An 8,104-nucleotide genomic window follows, 5' to 3' on the forward strand; every position below is an offset into this window, starting at 1 on the left:
CACGTTACTGTAGGCTGCTCAGAATTTAATTTTTTTTCCTCAATGCGCGCGGATGTTCTGTGCAGTCGAGTTGTACCAGCATTGTTTGCTTCACGTGGCCGTCAGAAAAAAGCTGGCGTTCGTTTGTAGCCTGTTAGTCAGTCGTGAAATGTAATTTAACGCACTGCCTGCCTGCTTTCATATACAACTCTATGGCGCGTTTGTAAACGGGAGTCGGCCCTTTCGATTTCGCACAGGTGTGGACTTATTTTAGTGGTGCGCGCACAGGCTGCAGTATCTGCATGTTCATGCATGTCCATGCATGGTCATGCATGCATGTGTTTTGACACTTTTCTGTGCACTCATAATTCTTTATTTCAGATTTTGATTAACATCACGCTGCATGCTGCTCCCCATTTCAGTGACAACGGAATAGGTGATGAATCGCTGGAAAAAATCTGAAAGATACCTTTAGAAAAAAGATAAAAGATGAAGTTGACACTAAGAGGAGTGGGGCAGCAGCTGGCATCAAATCTTCGTTGCCCTACATGCAGCAGATGGAGTTCCTCAGGGACACCGTCGAAACAAGACGGTAAGCGACGAGTAGTATAAATGTGAAAACGATTTAACAGTTTGCGTACATTCCTCCCAGGAGCTTCTGCAACCTGGCGCCAACCGATTTGTCGGTTGGCAGCGCAGAGCTGCACATTGCCAGCCCTCTGTCCAATGAAAAGGAGCCAGAGGCGCCTCTGGACGAGCTTGAGGCGATATTTCAAGGTCCAGGCTGTACAGAAGGCAGTGAAGCCGGGCTGCCTCCAGCGCCAACCCAAAGCACAAGTGCTGTTCCCTTAAGGGGAGTAAAACGGCAAAAAGAGCGGCAAGCGATTCAAGATACAGAGGGAGAACTACACTCTGTGAGAAACGCCATTACGGCCCTCAGGCCTATGGACGCCTCAAGCCACTTTTTATTATCTCTAAAACCGCAAATGGATGCTACTCCACCACATATGCTCATGCATTTTAAAAAGGTTAGTCGCGTGGGTTACGCCCTCCCGTACTTCAACCTCAACAAAGGAGAAGTGGATAGTGCAGACACCATACTCCGCAAAGCTTACAAGACAGCCCTGCATCTACCAATGAACACCTCCAACGAAAAACTATTGGCTCTTGGAATTCACAACACCTTCGAAGAGATCAAAGAAGCCCAACTGGTCACGCAGTTAGCTAGGCTCCAGCAGACTCCTACGGGGCGCTCGCTCCTTAGCCGACTGGGGCTAGGCGGAACTGCGGAATTCGAGAATCGTACTGCGAGCATACCGGACGCAATCCGCCAGACGCTAAAGGTTCGCTCCCTTCCCCGGAACATGGACCCCAACTTGCATGCGGCCCGTAGGGCAGCCCGGGCGAGGTATGTACAACAAAATCTAGCTACAAAATCCACAACGGTATACACGGACGCGGCTCCGTATACAAGAAGCTCACATAACAGCACAGTGGCGGTAGTTAATGATTCGAACTTAAAGGAATTAGCTAGCGCCTCAGTGAGGGATTGGACGGTAACCGAAGGGGAGGAGCTGGCCGTAGCTCTAGCGGCGGTAGCCGGTTATCGAAGCAACATGTCCCTTACCATCCTTACAGATTCGAGAGAAGCGTGCCGTAACTACATGAACGGCCGCATAGGTCGCGCCGCACTCCGGCTCCTCCAGAGCGCGACCCCACCAAAAGTCATACATAGCATTTACTGGGTGCCAGGACACACCGACATAGCGGGGAACGAACGCGCCGACGAGGTAGCTCGAGGGTATACGAGCCGAGCTTCCTCCCAATCGGACGATCTACCCGACCGAGTCAGTCCTACGTACTCAGACATTCTCAACTACTATAAGGGGGTACGGATCCGCTATCCGCCGCCTCATCCTGATCTAAATCAACTAGAGGCAGTGTATTGGCGAAGATTGCAGACAGGAACATTCCCAAACCTGCATATCCTTAGCAAGATTTACCCGACGCAATATCGGGACACTTGCCCGTGGTGTGGCAGCAAACCATCGTTGTACCACATCACGTGGGAATGCAGTAAAAACGACAGCTTTCGCAAAGACCCGAGTGCGGAACAGTGGGAGAGCCGGCTCTCCAGCGGCGATCTGGGTTGCCAACAAGGTCTGATCCAGCACGCCCAACGAGCAGCGAAGCTCAGCGGAGCCCTGGAATAGGGGCACCGACCCTGTGAGAAGAAGGAAGATGGACCTCTTCTTTCTCGTCTGCTACTAGCACCTTTCTAGAGCATTAAAAGTCTTTCCTACCTACCTACCTTAAAAATGGAGCTGTTGCATGTATGTCAACAATATAGTCAAGGGCAATACCCAACTGACATGGCTGTGAGAGCACCACATGAGTAAAGAGAACAAGAAAAGTGTACTATAAAACTACAGGCCTATTTCTCTAACATGCATATTGTGATGACCCCCCATAATGCGCAGGTCTACACGGGACGGAGAGGCAAAGAGACACCGTATGGCTCAGTTTAAACAAACAGATATATTCAATAATTACACATGATTATGATTATACATCAGAGGCTGGGGCGTCCGAGCTTACGTGCCGACGACTTCATGGGGACGATGGAGGGGCTCCGGAGTTGAGCTCGAACGGTTGCTGGCAGAAGCTGCACGCCGTCGGGCTTCGGCGCTGAAGGCCCCCTTGGCGAACGATGTCGTCCTGAGCGTTTCTTTCTTCCGTGCTCCTTGTCGATTTTTATATCCTCTTATCCCCACACTCCCTAGGGTGAGGACGCCCACGCCGGAGTGGGGGGGGCCTAGGGCTTTCACTTGGGCGCACAAACACACCACCGCACTTATGGTTTCGCCCCCCTCACGTGTTGAGTCCGAGGGAAAGAAGGTTGTCGTCGAGGTAGCGCATAGCGTCGGCTGTGGTAAGGCGCGCTCTGGCCCGCTGACGGTTCCCGCGGGTCACCGGCCTCCGTTCTCCATCAAATGACACTCGCCCCTCAAGGCCGGAACGCGAGGTCACTAAAAGGCCGGGAAAGTGGTCCCTTGTCCTGGGATGTGCTCGGGAGGGTTGATTGATGATGCCCGCCGTCTTGCCACGGGGCCAGGCCCGCCGAAACGAGGCCCCCTTGGAACGGCCACGGCAATTGGGGAAGATAACGCCCGTCTCCCCGCGGCGGCGGCGGCGGCGGCGTTCGACTCGTGCCGACGCTATGGAAAGGGGGTCCGGTTGTGCTTAAACCCCTTCGTTCTGGTCGTCTCCTTGCGGTCCACGGCGGCAGGCCCGAAAGCAATCCCACTCAAGTTGCTTGCAGCCATATACAGTAGAAACATGTCTGCTGGCTGCTTCCAAAACGAGACCGGCTGTCGCCGTTCTCCTCTCTTCCAGCTCAATTGTTTTCCTTTGAGTGCTTTCGCCGCCACTGGGGGCTCCGTCTACGCCGCGCCGTCGAACGCGGACCCTCGTAGCACACACAAGGAACGTCACACTCGCTCACCCTCCAGAAGAATGTTCTCCGAACATTTGAGTCCATGCAGCTCCCCTTGTCTTTCTGAATCGCCTTGCACAGTGCGTCCGACAAAACACTTTTCGCTGCACTCAACACCACTGCACAACACCATATGCCTCAGCTGACATAACTGGCGTCTCCAGGGGCAGTACTGATCTTCTTTTACAGATAGACATGAAACTCAGCACCCAAGCCTCTCCTTTCTAGTTCAAACTGGACGAAATAAATTTACCACAGTTACAAAGGAGCTCCCACTTCTAGCACGATCACGGCACAGACAAAAATATAGATAACGAAAGAAAGTAGGGCAGGTTCTGCATGCGCTCCGCATGCTCTCCTGTGAAGGTGTTACTTAATGACAGAAAGGTTTAACTACCAACTCCGATAACTTAACACATAAGCCCATAGCAATGTTATGAGCTGCGGCATTACACAATTCTAACCAGTTCACAACTCCGCTCTGTTTACGCCATTAGTCCGACTTAGCTTTCCGATTTCGCAGCGGATATCGGCCTTCATGAGTGATACTAAGTAAGTCTGTGACCCTTTGTCTGCTTTGGGACTCGCGAGGGCTCGGGGCAGGAGCCTCTCCTGGCGTTATCTGCGCGGCAACCTCGCTTCTTCTTCTTCTTCTAGCAATGCATGAAGTAAATCCGGTGGCATTCCGGCCGTCACCTCTGGCGCCTGCCGAACAAATGCAGGAGAGGGCGTTTCTTGCGAACTATCTGCGCGCTCCGCTTCACTTCTGTCCCCATCAAAATCCGCGCTTTCCCTTTCCTCATTTCGTGAATACTGAATCGGTGCCGACTTGAGGCGATTTGCGTGTATCCTTATCAAGCACCGGTTCACGTCTCGGACTCTGAAGTTTACCGGAGAAAGCTTCTCGACAACCTCGCACGGTCCTCTCCGCTTCGTCTGGAACTTACGAGGTAGCCCAATCTGCCTTTGGCAGTTTTCAATGTACGCGCTGTCCCCCACATCAAACGGCGCGTCTCTAGCACTGCGATCGTGCACCTCCTTCCTGCGCTTCGCCGCTTTCTTTAAGGCCTCCTTTGCGATGAACCTCGCCACTTGCAAGCGCGATTCTAGCTCAACTGTATAGTCGTCCAGTGAAGCGTATGGGACACGACGGGGGCCCTCTGGCACTTCACTAGGCTGGTCCGGGTCTCGGCCGTAGAGAAGAAAGAATGGCGATTCGCCCGTGCTCTCGTGTGCTGTGGAATTGTAGGCAAACATTGCATACGGGAGCCACAAGTCCCAGTCCCGCTGGTCGCGCGAAACAAAATGCGACAGGAACCCGGCCACGGTTTGGTTCAGTCGCTCCACCGCGCCGTTGCAAGCCGGATGGTACGGTGTTGTCTGCTTCTTAGCGATCTTAAGCAGCTCGCAAACTCTCCTCATTAGCTGCGACCCGAAGTTCGTTCCCCGATCTGTCAAGAGTTGCCTCGGGGGTCCATGTCGGAGCACGATCTGTTCGACAAATGCTCTTGCAACCGTGTCTGCCTTCTGATCTGGGAGTGCTACCGCTTCCGCGTATTTTGAAAGGTGATCGACAAATACTAAAATGTACTTGTTTCCGGAAGTGGTCGTGGGCAATGGGCCCATTATGTCCATACCTGTCCGCTCGAAGGGAGCCGAAACCTCAGGGAACGGCTGAATTGGAGCTGGTCTTCGTCCCTTGGGTGTTTTTCTTTCGAGACAGGAATGACACTTCGCACAGTAGTCTCTAACATCCTGTCGCATGCCACTCCAAAAGTACAAACGCTCCACACGCCTGCGTGTCTTCGCTACGCCAAAATGACCGGCGCATGGCGCATCGTGAAACGCGCGAAGAACCCTTTCTGTCCACGACCGAGGTATGACGACTCTCTCCCAAGCGGTTTTCTCTGGTCTCCCTTTCCTGGTTGGCCTCGTGCGCCGACACAGGGTGCCGTCTTTGCCAATGAAATAACCTAGCTGTTCGGGGTGAGACGGTGCGCCCTCTAAGCTTTCGATTATTCGCTTCAGGTCAGGATCTTTGCACTGCTCTGTGCGTAATTCGGCGGGGTCGACTACGGGGACAAACTCATCTATAGCTGCCACGGCAGCTGTGCGGCTGAGTGCATCAGCATTCAGATGTGTCTTTCCTGACTTGTGCTCAACTTCAAAGCAGTATTCCTGCAGGTGTAGATTCCATCTAGCGAGTCGCGAGCTAGGGTCCCTGACACTCATCACCCATTTCAGAGGATGGCAGTCTGTGACTAGCTTGAATTTGCGGCCGTAAAGGTAGCATCTGAAGTGCTTTACTGCCCAGACAACGGCGAGGCACTCCCTTTCCGTAGCTCCGTACTTTTGCTCTGTGGGGCTCAGCTGTCGGCTAGCAAAAGCAACGGGATGTTCTTTGCCCTCGATAACCTGAGATAGCACGGCACCAACTGCGAACTTTGACGCATCTGTGGCCATAACGAAGGGCAAATTAAAATCCGGGTGGCGCAACAGCGATGCACTCATTAGCTTCCTTTTCAGAGCCCCAAAAGCATCCTCCGCGTTTTCGTCCCAGCGAAAGGCGACATTTTTGGCTGTTAAGGCGGTGAGCGCCTTAGCGAGCTTGGCGAACTCCTCTATGTGCCTTCTGTAGTAACCGATCAGGCCGAGAAACTGCCGGACCTGGCGGACGCTAGTCGGGGATGGAAAATCCGAGACACACCTTAGTTTCTCAGGGTCCGGTCGCACGCCGTCAGCTGAAACAACGTGCCCGAGGTATTTCACCTCGTTTTTGAGGGATTGGCACTTAGAGGGCTTCAGCTTGAGACCCGCTCCTCTTAGTCGCACCAAAACCTGCTCAATATCGCGCAAATGGTTCTCAAAACTGTCACTGTATATGATTATGTCATCCATATACACGAAGCACAGCCTCCCCAGAAGACCTGCCAGGATAACATCAGCGGTTCTCTGCCAGACAGCAGGGCTGTTGGCCAGACCCATCGGCATTCTTTTCTATTCATAGTGCCCTGAGGGCGTGTTGAATGCCGTTTTCTCGACATCTGCCGGATCCATTGCTATCTGCCAGAATCCCGCTGCCATGTCCACTACCGTGAAGTACCTGGCAGAGCCCAGCTGAGAAAGCGTCTCCTGTATATTGGGGATGGGGTATGGATCGATGCGAGTTACGGCATTTAGTTTGCGGTAGTCCACTACCAATCGATACGAGCCATCTGGCTTTTCCACCAATAGTGCTGGTGCTCCCCAGGGTGACTTTGAGTGTTCGACAATGCCGCGATCACTCGTCCTGCACCTGCCGCTCCATCTCCTCACGGTGGGAGTAAGGAATCCTGTACGCACGCTGGTAAACGGGCGATGAAGTGCCGGTTTCTATCCTGTGCTTTATTACGCCACAGCAGCCCAAATCCAGGTTGGACGCGGCGAATACCTCCGAGTAGTCGTTCAGCAAACCAGCCAGAGCCTCCCTCTCCCTGGATTTTACGTGAGAAAGATCGAACGACACCTTTGGAGCAGCCGAAGGACTAGCATGCTCTACCGTTGCGAGTACCGTATCGGTGGGCTCACGTTTCTCTATCGCAGAGATGAAGAAAGCCAATGTTTTGTTCTTGGGAAGGCTCAGTGGCTGCTGGCTACAGTTAACCACCCGTAGGGGCACTCTGTGGGCGTCATTAACTGTCACGAGGCACGCGGCTGCCTTCAGGCCATTGCTGAGAGAGTCGACCGGCTCAAGCACTCCCACGGCGCCGCTCTCTACATCTGAAGGCAAAAACGCGTACAAAATGTGCTCCGACCAAGGAAGGACGACCACCTCATCGACCAGCCTGACGGCAACCCGCGAATATACCTTCTCCAATGATCCCACTGTTTGACGGGTGTCAATATCGCTAATGCGAATCTCAGCCCCTCTCCTGTTCATAAACGGAACTTTTGAGCCGCCCGCATTAACCTCTTCCTCAGAGAATGAGACTACTACCTTCCCTTTTCTCAAAAAATCCTGCCCTAATATACCTGACACTCCGTTTGGCAGAGACACCGTGTCCGGGCTTACGTAGCAGGGGTGCTCCAATGCAATTCCGCCGAGAGAGAAGTGTAACCGGTAGAGTCCACTTATGCCAAGAGGATCCCCCGTTATGCCTACAAATTTGGTTGCCATACCACCAGACGCTTCCAACACCTCACGGTCCCCCTTCCTTCGAAGCGTGTTAAAACTGCTCTCCTTAAGCAATGTCACCTTTGACCCCGTATCTATCAACAATTCCATGCAACAACCATTTAACTTGCAACGCACAACAGGGCATGCCTCGTCGGCCACACAAACTACCACCACCTCATCATCCACTGCTCCCTCCCCATGCTCCTCAGGATGGGGAGGACTATCTAGTTTTTTGTCTCGGTATCTGGAGCCCCGCTGTAGGCTTGCTTAGGGCGTGTCTCGCCTGCTTCTCTTTGTGGCTCCCCACGGCGCACGTTTTGGCAGAACCTGGCGATGTGTCCGCGACCCTGGCAAGCGAAGCATACGATTTCTTCAAAATCTCGCATACCGCGCCTGTAGCTTTGTGGCGGTCTCCGGTTTCCAGCGAATGGGCGCTGTTGAGCGCGCGCTTCAACCTGGCGTTCCACCTGCTG

General features: G+C 53.3%; 1 long non-coding RNA gene across 1 annotated transcript; it reads left to right on the plus strand.

Moving 5' to 3' along the window:
* Positions 1 to 496: 496 nt before the first annotated feature.
* On the plus strand, positions 497 to 1,012 carry LOC144125685 (uncharacterized). Its single transcript, XR_013313410.1, has 3 exons — positions 497 to 571; positions 632 to 816; positions 1,008 to 1,012. It is a non-coding gene; the product is annotated as an uncharacterized LOC144125685 (long non-coding RNA).
* The last annotated feature ends 7,092 nt before the right edge of the window (positions 1,013 to 8,104 follow it).

Source organism: Amblyomma americanum, chromosome 1, assembly GCF_052857255.1.
Source record: "Amblyomma americanum isolate KBUSLIRL-KWMA chromosome 1, ASM5285725v1, whole genome shotgun sequence".
NCBI lineage: Eukaryota > Metazoa > Arthropoda > Arachnida > Ixodida > Ixodidae > Amblyomma > Amblyomma americanum.